Genomic DNA, 25,243 nt, shown 5'->3' with positions numbered 1-25,243 from the left:
ATATTTGTAACAACTTGGGTGTGCAAATCTACATCTTTGCAGGTTGCAAATCTTTTTTAAAAAAATTTACATCCAAGTTAATTAGCATAGAGTGCAATAATGATTTCAGTAGAATCCAGTGATTCATCTCCCACATATAACATCCAGTGCTCATCCCAACAAGCGTCCTCCCTAATGCCCCTTGCCCATTTGGCCCATCCCCCCACCCACCTCCCCTCCAGCGACCCTCAATTTGTTCTCTGTATTTAAGAGTCTCTTATATCTTGCCACCCTCCCTGTTTTTATATTATTTTTGCTTCCCTTCCCTTATGTTCATCTGTTTTGTATCTTAAATTCCACATATGAGGGAAGTCACATGACATTTGTCTTTCTCTGACTAATTTTGCTTAGGATAATGCCCTCTAGTTCCATCCACATGGTTGCAAATGTCAACATTTCATTATTTTTGATTCCCGAGTAATACTCCATTATATTTATGTGTGTGTATATATATATATATGTATATATATACACATACATATATAATTTATCCATTAATTTGTCGATAGACATTTGGGCTCTTTCCATACTTTGGCTGTTGTTGATAGTGCTGCTATAAGCATTGGGGTGCATGTGCCCCTTCGAAATAGCACACCAGGATCCTTTGGATAAATTTCAGGTTGCAAATCTTATGAAATCCAAATACAGTTCAAGGATTTTTCCAATGAAAATTTAGCATCCAAATTGAGAGGTGCTGTATGTATTAAAAAGGTACACCAGATTCTAGAGATCTAGTATTAAAAGATAACATAAAAGATACCATTAATATTTTTATTTATTTTTTTTTAATTAAAAAATGTTTATTTATTTATTTTGAGAGAGTTGTGGAGGGGCGGGGGGGGGGGGCGGACAGAGAGAGAGAATCCCAAGCAGGCTCTGAGCTGTTAGCTCAGAGCCCAATGTAGGGCTTGATCTCACGAACCCTGAGGTCATGACCTGAGCCAAAATCAAGAGTAGGATGCCTGACCGACTGAGCCACCCAGGCACCCCCCATTAATATTTTTAATATTGGTTACATGTTAAAATAATATTTTATTTACTTTGTTAAATAAAATGTTATTAGTATTTAAACTATGGCTTCGAAAAATGTTTAATTATGTACATAATAAGAATATGTACTAATTACATGTGTAATAAGAATTAAAGGCAAGGACCAGGCAGGGTACTGGAGTCCAGACTGAAATGTGACCAAAAAGGGACTTAGAGATACTGAGCCCCAGAGATGTTAAGATAAAACAGTTGCTCATATATCCTCTCAGGAAACTCCCATGTCTCAAGTGGGGTTCCCCAGAAACAGACATTGATATGAGGATTAATGTGCAAAGCAATTATTGCCGAAAAGCTGGTAGGAAGTGGAGGACAGGATAGGGAAACGGGGAAAACCGGGAATGATTTCAGCAGTCTGCAGAGGGCAGCTTAAGCTTCACCCAGATGGCAAATTCTGGAGTATAAGTTATACTTCAGAGGTTGTCTCAACTCCAGGTGAGGGAGGCTGGTTTTCAAAGCCCCCCACCAATCAGTCCTTTGTCAAAGGACTCAGCAGGAGACCTAAACTCCTGGGTACCTCCTACTTGTGATCCTAGGCAAAGCAGCTCTAGCAGCCCAAAGAGAGTTCTAAGAAAAAGAGTTACATGTACAGACGATTGAAGGCAAAAGCACGCTGAAGCCAGGGGAGGAGTGAGCAGACATAGTAAAGAAATTTAAGGATTCTGGGTAGTGCATCAACAGCCTCCACTGTACTCCATCTTGGAAGGTCACCTGCGTACATCTCTTCCCTGCAGCCTGAAGAGTGTAGCTGGATCAGCAACCTTATGTGCTCTCTTCAATTCACCTTCTGGTTTTCAGACTGTTCTTACAGAGTTTCCTTTTGGGTCACTATAAATCCAGGAGAGACCAGCTGGTAAGGGCTCCATGCCCTCTACCTGGCTAAAAATGAAGCAGTTCTACTTTTATTTTCTCCTATGTATTGGGTTTCCAAGGATGATTTTGCTTAACCAGAGGTCTCCACAGCTAAAAGAAAGCCTTGAAAACTACAGTGATAGGCCGTGGTCAAAATAAGTGTATTACTTTTTTTTTTTTTTATCACTGGATAACAAATCACCCAAAACTTAGAAGCTCAAAATAACATACATTTTTTTCTCACAGTCTCTGTAGGTCAGAAGTCCAAGCACAGCTAAGCTCAGAGTCTCATAAGGCTGCCATCTAGGTATTGACAGAGGCTGTGGTCTCATCAGAGGCTTGACTAGGGAAGGATCTGATTCCAAGCTCCTTCAGGCTGTTGGCAGAATTGATCTCCTTGTAATTGTAGGACTAGGGCCTGTTTTCTTGCTGACTGTCAGCAAATATGGGCCACCCAAAGTTTCTTGCCAGGTGGGACCCTCCATAGGCCCTCTTGTGACAAGGCAGCTTACTCCTTCAAGGCATAATGAAGTCTCTCTAGTCTATGCTAGCAAGATAGAGCTATATATGTATATAATAACATAATCATGAGTGATATATAACAACATAATCATGAAAGTGACACCCTTGCCATGTTCTAGGGTGAGTTCCTAGTCCTACCCACACTCAAAGGGAGGACATGATACAGGACATAAAAATGGGGCCATACTAGGGTCTGTCCACTACAATGGTTATAGAGGAATGATGTTTAATTGGAGGCTTCTTGGTAAAAGCCTTGCCATGTAAGAGAAAGAATTGCTATATTTCTAATTCTTCCATTCATACCAACCTGGTCTTAAGCAAGCAAGCAAGGTCTTTCTTGTGCAGACCCTAAATGATTTTGATCTATTGTCTTGCTTTCTGACCTCTCATATCTGTGTGCATTTTGACAACACATTTTCAACCAGTATCTCTAGACCATGGGTGCGGTCTTGGGCTTGCCCTGGCTAGTTACGTAGCCCTATCTCTGCATTCTTACAGCTGTTGCCTCTGGTCCCACACCTAATAGTCTTTTTTTTTTTTTTTTTCACTTAATTTCCTGCCTTGGTTTTCATATATTCAATCAAAACTGTCACATGGGAAAAAGCTACAGCTCACTGGATCAAACAAAACACATTATAATAATTAAAAAGCAAATCTTGGTTAAATTTCTTCAGATAAGAAGGAGTTACTTTAGATTAACTGTATTTGACTACCTTGATAAATTTGACATCATTTAGATTTTTAGTTTAGCCTGATGGTAATTTTTAAACAACATCTGTAGGATACCAGCTTCAGGGAATTTGGCCGGCATTACTAAAAGTCACATTTTGCTGAAAGCTTGTTGAATTTAGAGCTCACATTTTATGTAAAATTTGAAGACTTTGATGCTTAATACCTCCAATTTATTACCTCTCTGAGGTCTTAAAGTGTCATTATACTTTATTTCACCAATGAAAACAGTAAATAGTAAATGTTAGGGAATGAAACAAAAACAAGTTATTCATCAAGCATTATCAGAAAAAGAAAACCTTAAGAATCACCAGAGAAACAAAAGGAATTTGAGAACTGAAGATCAATCCAGAGACTGACTAATCAGGAATGGCAAATATTTAGCATGGATGCCTCAACTTCCCAACTGGTGCCCGTGGCAGACATCATCAATTCATCACTACATTCCTCTGCTGAGTCTGAATAGGGCTTCTGAGTTCTCCATTCCCAGAAATGACTACTGTTTTAGATAAGGCTCTTTAGTTACAAGTAATAGAAACCAACTTGAGCCACCTTGAGCAAATAAGGAGGAAATTCACAGAAACATACGAGGGTACCCTAAAGAAGTCCAGCACAAGTATGCAGCTAGGCCCCAGGAACCAGGAACCAGAAAGCCATCAGGCCTCTGTCCCTTACCTCTGCATGTTTTTGCCTGCTTTTTTTCACTTTTTTTCTCTGCAGTCAGGCTTTCTCTTCATCTCCAATCTGCTTGAGGTCATGTGGCCACTCTTAGCACCCATGTTTTCTTATTCCAATTATAACCTCCTACAGCGACTGTATCTGAATCTCAGCATCAGATTCCCTAGGGAGAAGCTCTGACTGACTGTGCTTAGATCAGGTGACTACCCCTGACCCCGTCAGCCCTCATCTAAAAAGTAGGGACAGCGTTCAAAATGGCTATGCAGTGCCCGCTCCTGTGGAATGGCGAGCAGTTCTCAGAGAGGGCAGGGATGGCTCACAGCCTGAGCAGAAAAGTCAGAGATCTTTTCTATTACTATTATCAATCAACAGGCAGTGGCATAAGAGATGAAACATATTTTCTCCTTAGGATCTAGATCAGGCAAGACCAGTAGAGCTTCTGTGGATGGCGGACATGTTCTGTATCTGCATGCTCAGATGTGATAGCCACTCACCACATGTGAACTGTCAAGTGCTTGACATGTGTGTGGGGAACCGAATTGTTAACCTTATTTACTTTTAATTTAAATTTAAATAGCCATGTATAGCAAGTGGCCACCATACCAGGCAGTGTAGTTTAAAGATAAGGAAACTGAGCTCCGAGACCACATAGCTAGTTAATAACACAACTGGAACTGAATGCTTGCTCTCCTCTGTCTTTAAAATCTTTCCATCCCATTAATTGGAATTGAGGAATCCGCACAAAGGATCTTCCCAGGTAATTCAAATTTGCTACTTTAAGTGTCCACACCTAACCATTCGTTGATGTCAAGCTTTCTGAAGTGTACTGCACACATCCTGCCTTGGAAAAAAGCCATGTGGCCGTAATTGTAGACTTTTCTTAATAACACCAAGTGTGAACCTCAGTTGTCACTCTGGGGAATAATAACGAGGCCCTCAGAACAGGGCCTAGTGAGGCTTACAGGGCTGTCTTCCCCACACTTAACGTCTCTACAGCTGGGAGCGATTTGGCTGTTTCCTCTCTCCTTGTCACATCTTGATGTGGTGGCTTCTGACAGCATCCCACCTCCCTTCACTAGCTCAGCAACGAACCAAGTACAGGAACTTGATCCATTAGTGAGCTTAATTTCACCCACGATTCTAAACCATTAGGCCTGGGGGAGTTTCACAACTGAGTCAGGTACACAGGGTTTTGTATAAAATTTTCCACAATACACAGTTTTTTTTCTTAAAGGTGTATAATGATGTGAGTCTCATGAAAGCTGTTTGCGGGATAAATGGTATGATGTTTTTTGGTTTTTGGTTTTTTTTTTTATTGTGCCACTGTGGGTATGTCAATATTGCTATGTCTAGGGTACCAAGGTAGGATAGGACTGTGCACAAAATATTTCAAGAAATGAGATGGAAACTTGGTGTGGATTATTTTAGATTACTTTCCTGAGCTCTTTTTCCACAGTGTGTTTTCAGGTCATGGCATAGCCACAGTTTTACAAATCTTTTGAAAATATTCAAACTCCAAAGTGAATTTGAAGGATACTAAAAGAAATAATAAATTCGTTTCTGTATTCTCTGCTTATATGGGGGCCCGACTTGCAGTAATTGTATCTATTCAAAACATATCTGAGTGCGTGAGAGCCAGAAAGGGCTCAAAGCAAAGGGAATAGTTGTCGCAAAGCCCATGCACTAGAGACCCGGACCTGTAGCCAGGAGAAACAAGACACCCTGATGGCCTTCAGCCTGGGTCTCATGCTCTTCTCCTGGAGCCTGGACTGAGGGTGTGTGAGAAGGATGGTTCCAAAGGAAATCTGGGCTCTGCTTCCCGGACCACCAAAAGCCACTATATGACTATATGCTCTGTTCACCATTTCTGGGGAGAATATAATCTATTTTAGAAATATTTCCCTTACACGATTAAAATGTTTGGGTTTTTGTGGCATCTGTGAGGTGAGCTTTCAGTTATCTGAAAAAAGAAAAAAAAAAAAAGGTCTATGCAGAGGCACACCACCAGACAGGGGTCCTGCATTTTTCACTTGCCTTCTGAAAACACCGTGAGGATTTGTTCAAGGGAAGCACTCATTTTGCCTTTATGCTACTTTACAAAATAACTTCACTAACGCGTTCATCGGTTCATCAGTTATTTATAGTCAAGTCTTGATTATCCTCTAGGCAGGTTCCTGGCACGGTTTTCAGCCCTCTGTTTGCCTTTCTCACCTCCCACGGACACACACACTTCTGCAGCTTGTAGCAACTTAGAATTTCCCCTGAGTCACAGCTCCCCTACCCCTCGTGCCAGCTCAGCCGCCCTTCCCCCAAGGTGTCTACAAACCCAAACAACAGTTACCTACCTCCCCACGGCCTTTCCCAAGAACCAGACGAGGCCGCCAGAGAGGATTCTGGGGTTCCTGGGAAGCATGCGGAGAGCCCCAGATCTTGCGGGAAGGCTGGAGAGGGGTCACTAGCCAGGGTGGGGTGGGGCCATCCACCAGCTTCCCATCTCATTTCACAGCATGGCATCACTTTGTTTGAAGTGTTATGTATTCCCAAGACATGTGACACACCCTCCCCTCCTCAAATTCCAGATGAGTACAAAAACAAATTCCTAAGTTGCATCAGAATTATTTCTTTTCTATCTGCACTTTGGGCCTCCGTGAAAGTGGCACTGGCATTTTTTTTTTTTTTTTTTTTGTGATGAGGAATAGATTCTAGGTCTCCTAATTCCTGAGCCAGAGCTGTTTCCATGCTGCCCTTAGTTAGAGCAGTGGTTCTCAGTCTCGGGATTCTGATGCCTCGGCCTCAGCTCTAGAGATTCTGATTTTAACTGATCTGAGGTTAGACCTGAGCACTGGGCTCTTCACACATCCTCCAAGTGGTTCTAGTGTGCAGCCAAGGCTGAGAACCACTGGCTCAGAGCCTCACTTGGCTAATAGTGATTGCGAGTGCAGCTCTTCAGTTGCACAGCTGTGGCTCCACTGATTTAAAATAAATGTTTGACTAGGAAGGGGAGGAGATGTACACACACACACAGAACAATTCAGGGGCTGTTGCACATCGCCAGGGTGAACATTTCATTCACTCATTCAGTCCACAACATTTATTGAGGCCCGCCACTAGAATGGGTAGATGCAAAAATGCATGATAAAGTCACTAACCTCCAGGATATAACAACCCCCTAGAAGAAGCTTTCCGACAGGTTCTCTGGACCCCCAGAGTCCCCTATAGGGACAGTCAATTCTAGCCCTTCCTCCTTCCTGGTTTATGCCCAGTTAGTGACTCATAATTCCCCTGCATTTGCACATGATTTGACTGAACATACATAATCCTGATGCTTGTAGTCTCTGGTTGCTCTGCAGAGTACAGTTGCTTGAATTATGACAGTTATCTCTGCTAATAAAGTTCACTTTTTTACTGCAGAGTTATAAATACATATGCAGCTTGCATATTCGAGGAGGCATGTGGGAGGAAACGCTGAGCTGTGGGGCCCTTCTAGAACAGAAGCCACTCCCTGGCACCTGCACATACATAACTTTCCTGATACATCCCTCCGTGCACTTCCCCGCCCCCCCCCCCCCATCCCAAAGGCTCATCTTCAGGGCTTTCTTATAAAAAGGATTTACTGTATACGACCCTGGTGAGAAGATCAGAAATTAGCATCCTTGACATTTGCCTGCTTTCCTCAGCCCCCAAATGGATTCAGAGCCATCAGCTTCCCTTTTCCCAGGAGAAAACTGGTCCCACAGTCTCTGAGGAGACTGGAATGGCATTAACTGGGATGTAAAGCGACAGCCAAATGGGGATTAGGAAGACAGGCAGCAGGAAGGGGGGATGGCCGATCTTGTAAATTTGAGCTCTGCAAATAAGTTCATTAAGTCTAGGATATGCTCGGGGTGCTGGTAAGGCATATAAAGGAGCAGCAGACAAATAAATCTAGCCAGTTGTTTGAAGGAGAAGAGCTAATGGAGGAATTTTTCTAAAAGGAACTTTAACTTTTTACTGAATGCAATAACACTATGCATTATCAATCAGCTGACTATAATTTTACAATTTAGCCTGGAATTTGAACTGCCTGCAGGAGATTGTACCTTGTGGGTAATAATAGGTATGCATGGCGAATGTTGTATAGCATATTTCCTTAAAATATATAGCGGGCTACTTTGGTAACGAATACGTTTATTTGCAGAGAAAATTACGATTATGGTGTGACTCAGCATGGAGCAGGCGCTGCTGGTTGTCGAACCAACAGCTTTTCCCCATTTTCCTTGCTAGTCAAGGAAATCCCACTGAGTTGGGAGGGGGTGGCTAGATTTCCACCCTCCCCCAAGTGACAGGGTTGAGAGTGACTTCGCCCTCCCCCCAGGATCAAAGGGAAATCCTCACGGGCCTCAGCCAATCCCAGTGACCCATTCCCCTCGCTGGAGCTACTTCAGGGGTGGGTGTACTGGACTGTCTGCTGCCAGAATGGTACCACCATTCGCCTCCAAGATGAGGACCCGTGCTGTCCAGAATGACCATCTCTGCCCTGTTCCAGCTCATTGCTCGCAAGAGGACCTCGGGTCAGGATTTGCAAAGAGGACGGTGTTATTCCTCTAGAGATAGTTGTAGCTGCATGGGTGGGCAGATGAGAAAGTCCCCGCAGCTTCCTGGCACAAATGTAAGGAATTACACACTTAGGTGTTTGAGGCTAAGGTTGTTCAGGGTCAGCTCCTCTGATCTTTAAGGATAGAGTTTCTAAACTCTGCTCCCCTGGCTCTCCCAGGAGTTGTGGGAGATTCTACATTAGGTCTGTTAGATCCAGGATGCATTGAGTGGCTTTAGTTTTCCATCCTGAACCCTAACTGATACAGTGGCCAGGGGTCCAGTATTTACCAATAGGCTGGAGCGCTTTTCTTTACCTCTGAGAAGTAGACTGTAGGAGAGACAGCCCCTATCTGCTGCCTCTGGATGACGTGGCATTTGGATGTGATGCCTGGTACAGCTGTCACCATTTGCTGCCCACCTGAAATAGAGCCAATATGCAAGTAAAAGGAGAGCCGAGAGAAATGCCCAGCAAGAGGAGCTGAAGTCCTGATGTACCTGCAGCCAATGGCTTTCTAATTGGCACAGACATATTCTTTAAGGAAGCAAATGTTAAGATAGTTTGACAGTGGCTGCCGTGTTTTCTGAGGATGAGACATTATAGAGTGATTCACACCTGCTCTCCAGCCTTTTCTTCTTATATTCTTCCCCCACCCCAGCAAATGAATATCCAGATAATCTCTGTCTCAAATGTATCACACACCTTTGAAATATCTATGTGAATTATTGGTTTGCATTGGCATATGTGTCTACAATATTATTGCACCTTTTTTTTTCAAACTCCAATTACACTTTAAAAGACTTACACTGCCAAAGCATTAGTATAATCCTATCATTTTGAATTTCTTCTTGTTTTACCCATACACATTCAGTCCTCACTTTGCAGGATAGTGCAGGAGCAAAAAAATGACCCTGAAAGCTGAAGCTATACCAAGCAATCTTAATAATTAACAGGAAAAATCACAACTGTTGCATGAAAGTTTTTTCGAAAATACTAAAAACTCTTACTTTCATTTATAAACATATGGAGATGCTTTAAAAATGGTAAAAGTTACATTTATTTGATACAATGTTACTTAAAACATTGGAAACATTGATTAAATGTTCTATTTCTTTGAAAAATTTGAGTCGTTTGAACAGTGCTTACCTTCAGAGCATCTTTTCTCTGCCCTGGCAAATTGTCATGTCATTCTAAGTTTAGAGCAGCTTCTAACATTTCATCCTTTACACTTACAGTGTAAGTGTAACTCTAGAGTTTTTTTAGTATGAAAATTTTGTCCGTGTCACTTCCCCTGAGACATCCTCCTTTTTGCCACACCACTCACTGATGATAAATTTGCCTTCTGGCTGCGTACCTATGTTTCTTGAATAGCGGCAGTGTCAACATTCTCACTGTAGAAACTTATGTATTATTTGCAACCCAAATAATCATGATATAGGAAGTATTATTACTATTATTGTTGTAAATTCCATATGAAAACTTCCTGCTGAGTTCTAAATCAGTTATAGTAGTAGCACTTGAAGAGAACTGTCCACAAACCTTGGGAGTCTGCCTCTGGACAAGCAAAAAAGCATGTTGTTATATGAATTCTTCCATCCTATTGAATACTGACTTCCTAAAATGCCATAGTTCTTCCCCAGGACCCCCTTGGGTGAACCACAAGGCATTGTTTTGGTTTTGGAACCTATCTACCCTTCTGGGAAAAAGAAAAGAAGTCAAGTTTTTACCTGAGGAAAGCCAGATGGGCACAAAGGAAATTTGTTTTGTGAAGTTGTTATCCATCCAGGCTAGCAATCAAGAGAATCTTATGGGTCAAGTGACAGTACCTTCCTGGATTACTGTGTTAAAAAGGACTTTCAGGGGCGCCTGGGTGGCTCGGTCGGTTAAGCGGCCGACTTCGGCTCAGGTCATGATCTCGCGGTCCGTGAGTTCGAGCCCCGCGTCAGGCTCTGTGCTAACAGCTCAGAGCCTGGAGACTGTTTCGGATTCTGTGTCTCCCTCTGTCCGACCCTCCCCCGTTCATGCTCTGTCTCTCTCTGTCTCAAAAATAAATAAACGTTAAAATAAATAAATAAATAAATAAATAAATAAATAAATAAATAAATAAAAAGGACTTTCTGACGATGTCTAGGCTCAACAGAAGAAAGCATCGCAATTGATTAGCAATGTCTGTCACAGTTAAGGGAGAGGAGAGTAAGGGTATCTGCTCTGGACAGGCCATTCCTAATCTAGAGGCTGCCTCTTGGTAAGGTCAGCCATCCAAGTCTGGCAGCATACGAAAACATATTTGATATCTCAGGGATGGACTCGCACCAACCAAATTCATCCGAAACTGATATATAAATCAGAAAGACAGTTTATTGACTTGATTTAGAAATGAAACTGCGAATGTGCACCTGTTATTAAATGGGAACTTGAATGGCATAATGAAGGAAATTTGGAGTCAGGCAGACCTAGTTTTGCATCACGGAAGCAGCTCTCAGTAGCTACAAGCTCGTCCATAGCATTCTGTTAAGGACATTGACGCTGTGTCTGGGGTCAGTAGGAAAAAATGTCCTGGTTAATTAACTATGTCTGAAGCAGTCAAAATGGGGAAAGTGGGAGTGGCTATTGTTGGTACATATTGTTATATGTTCCAGTTTTTAACCAATGAATGCATGCTGGATTCCTGATAGGAGAGTCTGTTTTCTAGAATCGAAAAACTGCTTTGCGAACAAGGATATAAAAGATGTTTGCTGCAAGATTTGTATGGTTAGTATCACCGAGGCATCTTCACAGTATAAACACAAAGGACACATAAATAAGAAATGATGGTTCGTGGTTCTGGACACTCACTCTCCTGCTCAGAGCTGGAGAAAAAATGGTCACATTTTGTCTCCTATCTATCCTCCATTTTATATACACATTATAGACCAGTGCTGACCAACAGAAATATAATGCAAGCCATAAATGTGAACTATGTAGGTTATTTTAAATTTTCTAGTAGCCATATGAAAAAGTGAAGAGAAATTAAGAAGAATCCTTTTTACAAGGATTCGACCAGTTTTATTACCTCTATACCTTGTGTACATACCCTCATCTTTAGAGAATAATCTCTACATTTAGCTATTGGAGTATCTCTGGCCAAGGACTGGTATCTCAGAGGAGACTGGGGGCCTGGTCCCTCCAAGCCTTAGCTCTCTCTAGTCTTACTGCTGGGTGGTAGGCAGCAGCTGCCCAGCGTGGTATTTGTGGTTCTTTTTGTGGAACACTGGTCTCTCCACAACCACAGTTCTGTTGGGCCCTCAGCAAAGCTGAACCATTTTTCTACCTTGGATTCTTTCAAAGTTTCTCCTATAACCATAATTTTTTTAACTTGGAGAAAAGAACAGGCTCCTTTTTCTTCTTTAAACTGCATTTATGGCACCATTACTGGTTTTCCCTAAACCAGTGGTTCTCATACTTGAGTGAACATCAGCCTCACCTGGAGGGTTTGTTAAATCACTGGTCCAGCTCCAGAGTTTCAGCTTCAGTAGGTCTGAGGTGGGGCTTGAGCATCTGCATTGCTAAAAGTTCCCAGGGGATGGCAGTGCTGTGGTCCAGGAACCACACTTTGAGAACCACTGATATTTACCTTTCATTTCAGTGCAGGAAGGAGATGAGAGGCTTTGGGTATCTGAAAGTGAAAGAATTGGGGGAAGTGAAAAGCATCAGGTTGTATCTTTCCTCCAAAATAAGTCAAACCCAGTTCTGTTGTTATTCTCTCCCCTGAACCAGCATCTTAGCATGCTTGAACACCTCCTCTTCCAAGATTTCTCCCCCAGTCTCCTGCTAGAGGCAGAGCAACGGGGCCTCTGTCTTTCACAGACCTCTTTTACAGCCCTCTATTGTTCTCTGATGTCGTAAGCATCTGGGCATGCATGTTGACAGTCATGTGCAGTAGGGCTGGAGACTTCTTTTGGCTAGCAGCACCCTCTCCCTAACACCAGGACCTCTCATAGAACTCTCTTGGCCAAAGAGTATTGAATGATTGAGTGAATGAATGATACATGTTTGGAAAACAAGAAGAGGACTATTCACATGTTAGTTAAAACTTTCCCAAGTATCAGAGATAACAATGACACAAGAAATTGTTAAGAAAAAAAAAACAACAGACACACTTGGACCTCCTGAGAACTCATTATAACTTTAATATTACTTACATGGTGTCAATCACACACAGTTCCAAACACCTATCATGGTTTTACAGACACAACTTCCATTTGACATAGATGCTGTTACTTGGAGTGATAGACTTGTAAGGCATGTTATTATGAAGAAAATGTTTTTGGTGCCCTTAAAACACTGGGTCTCAGGGGCGCTTGGGTGACTCAGTCGGCTAAGCCTGTGACCTCAGCTCAGGTCATGATCTTGTGCTTGGTGGGCTCGAGCCCCACGTTGGGCTCTGACAGCTCAGAGACTGGAGCCTGTTTCAGATTCTGTGTCTACCTCTCTATGTCCTTCCCTCTGCTCATGGTCTGTCTCTCAAAAATGAAAAAATGTTTTAAAAAAATAAAAATAAACCCACTGGTCTCAGAGACCCTTCTTTTTTTTTTTTAAACTTTTTATTTTGGAAAATTTCAAATATATATAAAGGTAAAGAGGACAATACGATGAACTTTCATGAACCAATAATCTAGCTTCAATAATGATCAACTCTTGGCAAATCTTGTTTAATCTATAACTTCACTCACTTCAGTAATACATGTATTTCTTATGAAGCAACGCCCAGTGTATATCAGCTCATACATAAAAAGTTTCAGTGTGTATCTCTAATATTTGAAGATTATTTTAAGAATATAACTACACTGGGGTGCCTGGGTGGCTCAGGTTGAGCATTGGACCCTCGGTTTCAGCTCAGGTCATGATCTCACATTTCATGAGTTTGAGCCCCACATCGGGCTCTAAGCTGACAGCACAGAGCCTGCTTGGGTTTCTCTCTCCCTATCTCTCTGCCCCTCCCTAGCTTGTGCTGTCTCTGTCTCTCTCAAAATAAGTAAATAAACTTAAAAAAAAAAAAAAGAATATAACCACATTGTCATTATCACACTTAATAAATCCTTAACATCATCAAATATTTAAAAAAATTTTTTTTAATGTTTATTTATTTTTGAGAGACAGAGACAGAGTGTGAGGGGGAGAGGGACTGAGAGAGGGAGACACAGAATCAGAAGTAGGCTCCAGGCTCCGAGCTGTCAGCACAGAGCCTGACGCGGGGCTTGAACTCACAAACAGTGAGATGACCTGAGCTGAAGTCAGACGCTCAACCGACTGAGCTACCCAGGCGCCCCAAAATCATCAAATATTTTAACCAGAGTTTCAATTTTCCCATTGTCTCATAAACCTTTTCAGTTTGTTTATCTAAACAACTTGTATTCAAGTTGTATTGGTGTATTCAGAATACAATTGGTTTATAAATTGCCATTGGTTGACATGCAGTTAAATCCCTCCTTTTTAAAAAAAATTTTTTTTAATGTTTAGTTATTTCTGAGAGAGAGAGAGACAGAATCTGAAGCAGGCTCCAGGCTCCAAGCTGTCAGCACAGAACCTGATGAGAGGCTCCAACCCTGGAACCACAAGATCATGACCTGAGCCACAAATGGATGCCCAACTGACTGAGCCACCCAGGCGCTCCAAGTCCCTCTTTTTAATTGTTGGCTTCTCATTCTTTCCCTTTTGGGTTTTTAATTATTATTATTATTATTATTATTATTATTATTATTATTATTTTATTCTGAGAGAGAGATAGAGAGCAAGCTAGGGAGGGGCAGAGAGAGAGGGAAACAGAATCCCAAGTAGGCTTCATGCTGCCAGCGCAGAGCCTGACACAGGGCTCAAACTCACAAACCGTAAGATCATGACCTGAGCTGAAATCAAGAGTCAGATGCTTAACCGACTGAGCCACCCATGGACCCCCCTTTGGGTTTTTAAAAAAAAAATTATTTGCTGAAGAAACTGGGTTGGTTGTTCTATAAGGTTTCCCACAGTCTGGAGTTTGCATATTATATTTCTGTTGTACCATTTACCCCTATTCATTCTGTCCCTCAGGTCAGAATGAAATAGGTGATAATTTCTTTTGAGATTTTTATATTTTATCCTTGCATTAAAAAACAATAGTAAAAATGTAGCATACCATACACACTTTCTCTGCCTTGCTTTTTTTCACTCAATGTTATATCCTGGTGATCACTCCACCACAATTTACAGAGGAATACTGCATTTCTTTTTTATAGCTGCATATTACTCCATCATATGTTACATAGCTTATTCAACCAGTCCTCTACTGATAGATAAGTGAACTGTTTGAGGTTTGTTGCTATTACACATGGTACCGCAATGAATAGCCAATACCTCTCATTGTATTTTTGCCTGGGTATTTCTGGAATAGATTCCTAGAAGGGAAACTGCTGAGACAAAGGATAATTGCATTTGTAATTTTGCTAGAAATTGCAGAAGCTCTGCTTTTTAATTTAATTTAATTTATTTTTTTAAAGTTTATTTATTTTTGAGACACACACACACACACACACACACACAGAGTATAGGGGAAGGGCAGAGAGAGAGAGGGAGACACAGAATCCAAAGCAGGCTCCAGGCTCTGTGCTGACAGCTCAGAGCCCGACACAGGGCTCAAACCCACAATCCGTGAGATCATGACCTGAGCCGAAGTTGGACGCCTAACTGACTGAGCCACCCAGGCGCCTCCAGAAGTTCTGCTTTTAAATGCAATGTGTTTCCAGAAGTTTTGTTATAAAATGGATCCTGGAACAGATCCTATTTTAATTATCTATTGCAATATAACAAATACCCCCCACAAGTAGTCGCTTAAAATAACACCATTTATTATTTCTCCTCATTGTGCAGTGTGGGTGGGGCTCCCCAGGGATGGTTTCTCTCTGCTCCATTCGGTTCACTGGGACAGCCTGGCTGAAGCTACAGAATCCATGTGACTTTATTCACACCTTTCATGCCTCAGCTGTATGGCTGGAATGGCTGGACACTGCCTGGGCTTCTCTCTCTCCATGTGGTCTCAAGTTATCCAGAATTCCAAGTTTCTTAAGCATGACAGTAAAACAGGAAACTGCAAGTCCTCTTAAGGTGTAGGCCTGGATTCATACGACTGTTACTTCTGCATTCCACAGGCCAAAGCAAGTCTCATGGCCATCCAGAGTCACAGGGAAGGAAAATAAACCCTATCCTCTGGTGGGAAGAATAACATGCGTACATAGAGATGAAAACAATTGTTAATGGCCATCTTTCAGGCAATCTACCACAGATCAGCACTGCATATGCATTATATAGACCAAAAACACATGCCCTATTCTTATCTCCTTCAGCATCAGCAGAATCTGGAAAGAGTCCATAAAGGTGGTGAGAAGTGAAACACCTTTTTATGCTGCAGTGTTAAGTGTGGGGAATGGTAAAGCTCAAGGGGACCCAAAGGGGAGATAACATCTATCAAGGAAAAGGGAGAAAGTCTTGCTTTGAGGCACGGTTCCTGATCACCTATCTAGAACATAAGTCTACTAACAGCTATTATATTCATCCATTCTGTTTGTTTATTCAAGAACATTGTTCCAGGTTCAAAGAGTTCAAAGTGGTGAAAATAACAGACAAGGTCTTAGCTCTTGTAGTACTTACTTTCTAAATGGGGAAATGTAGAACATGGTAAGGGATAGAAAGATATGTAAGAGAATATCCTGCCCTTGAGGAAATTACAATGTACAGTTGAAAGTGGGGATGATAAGTAATCATGACCTACCTAGAACCAAATAGAGATGATGGAAAGGCAAATACCATTTTGTACAAGTGGAGGGACACAAACACAGAGTACCTGCTCTGCATAAATAGCTACAACACTAACAGGACTGACTGCAGAGGTACAAATCTGAGGAAAGGAGAGGTTCAAAGGAAAATAGAGGAAAGGAGGGATCATTGTGGCCTGGGGAAGTCAAGGAACACTGCATTATGGGAGAGAGGTATTGTAGGGACCAGAGGCTTCTTCTGTGTCTCTGACGACATATTGGCAAGTCCCAGGGGTTGTTGTGTGATTAAAGGTTCTCACCAAGATGGCTTCCCTCCAAGATGGCCTCCTACTACTTGCTGAGAGAAAGGGAAAGGCAAAATGGATTTTTTTTTAAGTTTATTTATTTTAAGAGAGAGAGAGAGAGAGAGAGAGAGAATCCTAAGCAGGCTCCACACTGTCAATACAGAGCCTGATGCGGGGCTTGAACTCATGAACTGTGAAATCATGACCTGAGCTAAAAGCAAAAGTCGATCACATAAACGACTGAGCCCCCCAGGTGCCCCCCAAATGGGGTTTTAAAATGCAGTTCTACATAAAATATCCTATTATTCAAAGGCCAAAATTGGGAGTTCTATGACAGATGTTCAAGGCCTTGTCCTTGGCTGTCATATCTACATGTTCTCCCTTGGTGATCTCACTCAGCTACATGGCTTTACATAGTATGGAAATGCCAATGACTCACAAAAGGACATCTTCAGCTCTGACATCTTGCCATACTCACATATCAACCATTTATAATCTACATACTCATTTGGAAGTCTAATAAGCTTCACATGGCCAAAATGGAATCCTTGATTTTCCCTGGAAAAACCCTGCTCCTCCTCCAGTTTCCCTATCACTTAGTGGCACCACCAGCACCAAGTTACTTAAGCCAAAACACTGGAGTCTTTCTTAACCCCTCTCTTTTTCTAACATGCCATCTCCAACTAATCAGTTGGTCCTGGTGTTTGTTCTACCTTCAGGATGGATCTCAAATTCAACTACTCAACGCTTCTTGCCCTGCACCAAACCACCATCACCTCTCACAACCTAACCCATCTCTTGCCTCCTCTCACACTTCCCTCAGTCTATTACCTACAGAGATGCCAGAGCAAACTTTTAAAAAATAAAAGTAAGGTCATATAATATCCCTCATTAAAATCCTCCAATGGCTTACCATAGCAATTTAATTAAAATTCAACCTCCTAGCCTTGGCTTACAAGGCCCAATATTATTCTAGCCCTGACTCTTGCTTCAGCCTCACCTTATGTTACACTTTACCGCCCTTAACAGCTCTCCAGCCACAGTGGCTTCTTTGTTTCCAAAACATGCTGAAGTTGTGGCTTTCTTGGGAACTCTACATTGCTCTTTCCCTGCCCCTCTTCTTTGCATGACTGCAAACTCTTCATTTTTTAGGTCTCCGTTCAGATGGCACCTCCTTAGAGATACCTCTCCTGACAACCTTATTTAAAGAAGCCCACAGTTAAAATTCACTAATCGAGGCACAGAGGGCACAATGATGAATAATATAACAAAGTTCTAGCTCTTGTGATACTTAACATTTTAAATGGAGAGAATGCAGAACATGGTAAGGAATATATTGTTACATGGTAAGGGATATATTATTGTTATATTCTCCATAGCATTGATCATACTCTGAAAGATATCTTAATCATCTTCCTATTTAGGTCCACCTCCCACTCTATTCAGTATACATTGGCAAAGGGAGATAGGAAAGGGTCTGTAGCTGTCTTACTCTCCATAATATTTCCAGCTTTTATGATGGTGCTTAGCATATAGTTGGATCTCAATGAATATTTGTTAACTGTATGACTGAATGTGCTTGCATATATTAAAAATTACAGAAGTAACATTTTAGTTATAGAGGAAGAATTTGTTATAGAAGAAAAAACTGTTTATATACCCTTTATTCCAATCATATCCTTCTAAATCTTGACTTCCAATCCCACCCCAACATTATGCTGATGTCAAGAATTATTGGACCCCTTCATTACATTTGCCACCAGGGAAATGCACATCAGCCTAATTACTCCACAGTGGTATGCATTTCCTAGAGGGCAACACACCTCTTTGCTTCCTGTAAAAAATGTGTTCTTTCAGGGCTGTGTTAAACATTGGTGCTCCAGCTACGGTTTCTGATAGTACTTTCTTTGTTCTTTGACATATGCAATCATGACCTAGCTAGAACCAAACAGAGATAATGGAAAGACAAACACAACTTTGTGTTAAGTGAAGGGAAACAAACACAGATTAGGGGATCTACTCTGCACGCTGTAAGATCTAACACAAACGACAATGAACCTGACTTAACAGTCTTATGCTGGGCAAATTATATAGTCCTTCATGGTTCAATTTCCTCTTTCTGTAACATCTGGATAATAGTGCTTATTCTTCCTGACTTCTTTGTGAAATATGCATTATTTTAGATCATAGAATTATGGAATGTTAGGCCCTCAGGTATCCTGGGAATCATCTAATCCATATCCAAATGTGGAAACTGAAGCCTGGTGAGGGTAAGTGATGTACTTTATCTAAGCTCATGGCTAATTACTAGCATGACTGGAACTAGAATTCATATCTTCTGACCCTTAGACCAGTGTTTTTTGTCCTCCCCTACTGCAATGTTTGCTGTTGTTTAGCTTTTCCTGGGTGTCTGTATTATCTTCAAGTTAGTTCACACAATTCTTGGAGATAGTGATAATTTGTCTCCCCCACAGTGCTTCCTTGGTTATATATATAAATATCTATTTAAAAAAAGGGGCACCTGGGTGGCTCAGTTGGTTAAGTGTCTGACTTTGGCTCAGGTCATGGTCTCACAGTTCGGTTCATAAGTTCAAGCCCTGCATCAGGCTCACTGCTGTCAGTGCAAAGCCTGGTTTGGATCCTCGGTCCCCCTCTCTCGCTGCCCCTCCCCCACTCTCGCTTTCTCTCAAAAATAAATTAAAACACATTAAAAAAAGAGTAGTTGCCATCCCTCCCTGTCATAATCAGCTGTAACTTTCCAGCTACTTCCCCTCATTCATTGAAAATTTTAGCAACTGGTTCACTATCTTTCTTTCCATGTGACTCGTTTTTCTTGGTGACTTCAATAAGCTCATAAATGAACTATATGACACTCTGACCACTTAGTTTACTGAACTCTTCACCTCCAATGAGATTTTTCTCCACCCACCTCATCCATCCATTCTCATGGTTATGTATTGTAATTCTAAATCTTGATTTTTAAGCATTCCATTGTTTGACTACTGCCTCTTGTCTTCCAGTTCACTTATTATAATAGCCTGACTCCAACCCTTCTGCAACCCCATCAGGAGCTCTGATCCTTTGGCCCCATCAGTGTTTCAACTGTCCCTTCCTCTCCTCACTCTCTTCTTCATCCAGCCTAGAATCCCTGGTCATTCACTGCAATCAGTCCTTGGTGTACATCCACAACTCCATTGCCACTTTCTTTATCACTTGCCTGGAAAAATGCCAATCCTGGTTAAAGCCAACTCTCTATTTATCTTGTTCCTACACCTAAGCAGTGGAAAAAACCTTGTTAAAACAGTCACAACTTGTGCTGACTGTTTAAACTTATGATTATAAATTAGAGGAGGGCCCTCAACAATGCCCAGTAATCCCTCATTTCCTTAGTCAACCCACTCTCGTTCTTCTAGACTTTTTAAATTTAAATCCCACACTCTCGGGGCACCTGGGTGGCTCAGTTGGTTAAACATCCCACTTCCATTCAGGTCATGATCTCCCAGTTCTGAGTTTGAGCCCTGCGTGGGGCTCTGTGCTGACGGCTCAGATTCTCCCTCTCTCTCTGCCCCTCCCTGACTCTTGCTCTGTCTCTCTCTCTGAAAAATAAATAAACATTAAAAAAATTAAAAAAAAAATCCCACACTCTCAATGCCTAATACTCACTCTTACCTGATATACTCACCCACTGATATACTGGGGGAAAAAATAAAATTAAGCAAAAGAGAGGTACCAGCATCTTTTCCAATAATCTTATTTTCCCTACTTTCCCAACCTCCATGTCCTAAAATGAATGAAGTGTCCATTCTAATAAGGCTAAACTCTCTGTTGAGAGATAGTTCTCCATGTGTCTCTCATATTTGTTTTGATTCAGGCTATCTTATCAAGGATATTTGTAGAGTGAATAGCCTGGGAAGACAGAGATAGTATCTTCCTTTGGAGCAAAAAGCAGGAATACTTACTGTCCACTATAATAAAAATAATGTCTCTCTCTGGAGCAAAGGACAGGCATGTTTACTTCCCAGTGTAAAAGATTCAGGTTCACTAAGCTCAGATTTCCTTACTTGTAATGCAACCCACTGCATGTACAGGCATCTCCTGGCCCTCTTCACATTGCTCTGTGGGAACTGAGGCTCAGGAAATTGATATAATAAAATTCTGATCTCTGGCTACTGCTTTTACTGTGAGAGATGAAATCCTTTGTCTCTGACCCAGGGGTCTCATGTTTTTTTGTTGTTTTTTTTGTTTGTTTGTTTGTTTGTTTTTTGCCAGCATCCATGAAATTATGACAGGCTAACTGTTAGCATGCAAGGTGGATGAAATCTCATACATTGCAGAGTTCTTGATACTTTCTACTTCTGAATGACATCTCATTTCCTCTTGCCTTTTCAAGGACTTTGTTCTACAGGTAACTGCTCTTTCTTTTGCATAGTCAATTTTTCCCTTTCATCTGTATCACACCTCAGCCTATACATGGGATGTAATATCTACCACCTTAAAAGACAAAAACAGCTTCCCTTTAGGCTTCTTGTTTCCCTGCAACTACTGCTCCATTTCTCTACAGCCTTTTAGAATGAGACTCCTTTAAAAAGTTGTCTTTATTCCTTTTTTCCACCTCTTCACTTTTCATTCTCTTCTAATTCATTCCAATCAGGTTTTTAATTATACCATTTTTTCTGAAACCCTTCCTAAAGTTGTCAGCAACCTCCATATGGTTTAATCCAATGGCCCTAAAAAAATCCAATTTCTCTTTTTATTGGATTTAGCAGCAATCAACCAGTTGACTACTCTTTCTTTCTTGAAATACATTCTTGGTTTCTGGTTTTTCTTATCCCACTCAATCTCCTTTGCTAACTCTTCCTGCTCTACTGAGAAGATTATGAGTTTTTTGTCCTTTATTACATTAATACAGCACATTACTTGATTGTCGGATGTTAAACTAACTTTGCATTCCTGGAATAAATCCAACTTGGCCATGATATATTATTCTTTTTTTTTTTTCATGTTCTTGAACTTTATTTGGTAATATTTTGTTAAGGATTTTTGCATCTTTGTTCATAAGGGATATTGGTCTGCAGTCTTTTCTTCTTGTGATGTCTTTGACTGGCTTTGGTTTCAGGATAGTACTGGCCTCATAAAATACATTGGGGAGTATTCTCTTTGTTTTCTCAAAGAATTTGTGAAGGGTTGATCTTATTTCTTCTTTAAACATTTTTTTTTAATGTTTACTTATTTTTGAGAGAGAGACACAGCATGAGCAGGGGAGGGGCAGAGAGAGAAAGGGAGACACCAGAATCCGAAGCAGGCTCCAGGCTCTGAGCTGTCCACACAGAGCCTGACGCGGGGCTCAAATTCACGGAACATGAGATCATGACCTGAGCCAAAGTTGGATGCTTAACCAACTAAGCCACCCAGGCACCCCATTCTTATTTCTTCTTTAAAACGTTTGATTGAATTCACCAGTGACACCATCTGGGCCTGGCTTTTGTTTGTGAGATTTTAAATTACTAATGCAATATCTTTACTTGTTAAAGGTTTATGCAGATATTTTGTTTCTTCTTGAGTCAGTCTTGGTTATTTGTGTACTTACAGAAATTTTTCCATTTTATCTAAGTTGTTTAATTTATTGACATTTAGCTGTTGCTAATATTCCCTTATAATCCTTTTAATTTCTGCAGAGTTGGTAGCAATATCTTTCTATCTTTTATAACTTTAGTAATTAGTGCCTTTTCTCTTAGCTTCTTGGTCAGTCTAGTTAATGGTTTGTCAGTTTTATTGATTTTTTCAAAGAATCAGCTTTAAAAAATTTTCTCTATTGTTTTTCTGCTATAATAATTACTTAATTCCTTCTCCTTGCTTTGTGTTTAGCTTGCTCTTTGTTTTCTAGTTTAATGCAGAATCTTAGGTTTTTAAAACTTTTTTTTCTTTTATTTAATTTTCAAGTTAGTTAACATACAGTGTAGTCTTGGGCTTCAGGAGTAGAACCTAGTGATTCATCTCTTACGTATGATACCCAGTGCTTCTCCTGAAAAGTGCTCTTCTTAATGTCCGTTGGCCATTTAACCCACTCCCCCACCTCCCAGCAACCCTGTTTGTTTTCTGTACTTAAGAGTCTCTTATGGTTTGCCTCCCTCTCTGTTTTTATCTTCTTTTCCCTTCTCTTCCCCTATGTTCATCTGTTGAGTTTCTCAAATTCCACATATGAGTGAAATCATGATATCTTTCTGACTTATTTCACTTAGCATAATATCCTCCAGTTCCATCCACGTTGTTGCAAATGGCAATATTTCACTTTTTCATCACTGCGTAGTACTCCATTGTACGTATGTGTTTATATATATACATATATATACATTTCTTGTATATATGTATACATATGTATATGTATATATACGTACATATATATACCACATCTTCTTTATTCATTCATCATGGGATGGGCACTTAGGCTCTTTCCACAATTAGGCTATTGCTGATAGCACCACTATAAACATTGGGGTACATGTGCCCCTTTGAATCAGCATTTTTGTATCCTTTGGATAAATTCCTAGTAGTGCAATTGCTGGGTCATAGGGTAGTTGTATTTTTAATTTTTTGAGGAATCTCCATACTGTTTTCCAGAATGGCTGCACCAATTTGCATTCCCACCAACAGTGCAAAATGGTTCCCCTTTCTCCATATCCTTACCAACATCTATTGTTTCCTGAGTTGTTAATTTTAGCTATTCTGACTGGTGTGAGGTGGTATCTCACTATGGTTTTGATTTGTATTTCCCTGATGATGAGTGATGTTGAGCATCTTTTCATGTGTCTGTTTGCCATCTGGATGTAAGAACTTTTTTCCTATATAGGCATCTAAAGTTACACATTTCTCTCTAAGCACTGCTTTAGATACATGCCATGAATTTTGATTAATTTTCCTTGTGATTCTTCTTTGACTCGTTGGTTATTCAGAAGTGTGTTGCTTAATTTCCAACTATTTAGTGTTTTCTCAGATGTCTTTCTGTATAGATCTCTAATTCCATTGTGGCCAGAGGACACACTTTGTATAATTTGTCTTCTTTATTTTATTGGGACTTGTTTTAGGCTATAGTATAGGGTCTAGCCTGGAGAATGTTCCATATGCACGTGAAAAGAAATGTGCATCTTGCAGCTTTTGGACGGAGTATTTTATAAATATTAGTTAAGACAAGTTGGTTGATAGTGTTAAAGTCTTCTATAGTTGTTCTACTATTGAAAGTGGGATATTGAAATCTCTATTATTATCTACTTCTCCTTTCACTTTTGCCAGTTTTTGTGTCATACATTTTGGGAGATGGTTCTTTGATGTATATATAACTATTATATCTTCTAGATGTGTTGACCATTTATCAGAAATGTCTCCAATAATATTTCTTGTCTTTCAATATGCCTGATATTAATATAGTCACTCTAGGCCTCCTATGGTTACTGTTTGTACGGTCTATCTTTTCCATCCTTTACTTTCAATATAATACCTTTAAACTCAGGTGTGTCTCTTGTAGGCCTGTGACATAGAGTTGGGTCTTGCTGTTTTATTATGTTTGATAGTATCTGCCTTTTGAGTAGCATGTTTAGTCCAATCATATTTATGTACTTATTGCTATAGTCAGAATTTCTTTTGCGATTTTGACAGTTGTTTTCTGTATGTCTCATGTGTTTTTTATTCCAGTGAAGTAATGGAACAATGAAGCACTAATATATTTGGAAACTACTTAAACAATTACTCACTGAACAAAATATGCAGAGTACAAAAAATAGAAGAAATGACTCCTACTTCTGTTATTTAAACATAACTTTATTTAATATTGGGGTATATTTTTTTTGTAGGCTTAAAATTTTCCCTATTCAGATTTTTGCTTTTTTTGTTTTTGTTTACATAGTTTATATCATACTCTGCACACATTTATCTTTATCCTATGTAGTCTATTATGTGTTTTCTGTGTTTCAAACACAGAGCAGCTATCACCAGCAAAGATATTTGAAGCAGTTAAGCAGAGATCTCCTTGGAAGAGCTTTTGACCAAATGAAATGGTTTTGCATGGCCTTGTTGAAACAATTACACTTGTCAAAAACTGGGAATGTTTTTGACAAGTGTATCTGGGTGCTCAGTTGGTTGAGCTTCTGACCCTTGATTTTGGCTCAGGTCATGATCCCAGGGTCATAGGATCAAGCCTCTTATCTGGATCTTTGCTGAGCATGGAGCCCACTTAAGATTCTCTCTCCCTTTTCCCCTCTCCCCTGCTCATGCTCTCTCTCTCTCAAAAACAAGAACACAATACTGGATATGTCAGAGGGTGTTTGGAAGACAAGGTATCTGAAAAGCACTTGGTACATCAGAAGTCTTGGTTATGCACTTGGTTTTTAGCTTCCTACTTTGTGAAGTAAAACAAAGGAGAGGCATTTTCTCTTGCACGTTTTGTAAAATTTACCTATAAAATGGCTGGATTAAATGTTTGGAGGAATGGTATGGACTATATTTTACTACTGATTATGGGTGTGTATGTGTGTGTACGTATCTATAATCTCACATGATATCAAGTTTATTGATCCCATGGTATTCTAATCTTTTATCTGCTTGTTTATTAGTTTTTGCATTTATCAATTTCTCTATGTAGTTCTAGCAAACTTTGCTCCATGTGATTAAGTGTGCATTAGTTCATCATTGTATCATGACTGTAGGTGGTCCTGGTGGATAGTTCCTTCTATAATTACTACATG

At 40.4% G+C, this 25,243-nt stretch overlaps 1 long non-coding RNA gene across 2 annotated transcripts in view; it reads right to left on the bottom strand.

Moving 5' to 3' along the window:
- Window positions 1–876: 876 nt before the first annotated feature.
- The window catches only part of LOC128315308 (uncharacterized), a 29,331-nt gene continuing 4,964 nt past the window's right edge, over window positions 877–25,243 (bottom strand). Inside the window, exons 2-4 of one of the 2 annotated variants that reach the window (XR_008298010.1) lie at window positions 11,904–12,095; window positions 8,757–8,860; window positions 877–5,827 (exon numbers count right to left, since the gene is read on the bottom strand). This is a non-coding gene — a long non-coding RNA (uncharacterized LOC128315308). The other variant, XR_008298009.1, reaches the window with a different exon arrangement.

Source organism: Acinonyx jubatus, chromosome C2 (genome assembly GCF_027475565.1).
Source record: "Acinonyx jubatus isolate Ajub_Pintada_27869175 chromosome C2, VMU_Ajub_asm_v1.0, whole genome shotgun sequence".
NCBI classification, from domain to species: domain Eukaryota; kingdom Metazoa; phylum Chordata; class Mammalia; order Carnivora; family Felidae; genus Acinonyx; species Acinonyx jubatus.
This window is presented reverse-complemented; position numbering and strand designations above follow the sequence as displayed.